Source organism: Octopus bimaculoides, chromosome 17 (genome assembly GCF_001194135.2).
Source record: "Octopus bimaculoides isolate UCB-OBI-ISO-001 chromosome 17, ASM119413v2, whole genome shotgun sequence".
In the NCBI taxonomy this organism is placed as follows: Eukaryota; Metazoa; Mollusca; class Cephalopoda; order Octopoda; family Octopodidae; genus Octopus; species Octopus bimaculoides.
Genome location: NC_068997.1, coordinates 485,001 through 485,286, shown reverse-complemented (window position 1 = coordinate 485,286; position 286 = coordinate 485,001).

The window sequence follows — 286 nt, the reverse complement described above, 5'->3', positions numbered from 1 at the left end:
CGAATGGAAAAACAGAGGACTCCTTTTATTTAAACGTGTCCACACGGTCGCACACAAAATAATATATCATAGATGATATACAAATAATTATGTTATACTACGATAACATAACTAGCCAGTAATGAGACGATAGAAAAGACAACCGTATGAAATGAATAACAAGAGATATTTAGTGTGACATAAAAGATGTATGTGTATGTGAGAGTGTGAATGCGACATATAAGAACATAATAAGAGACAGGCCGTCTATATGTATGTGAGATATCACAGCAGATAGAAAGTCAGT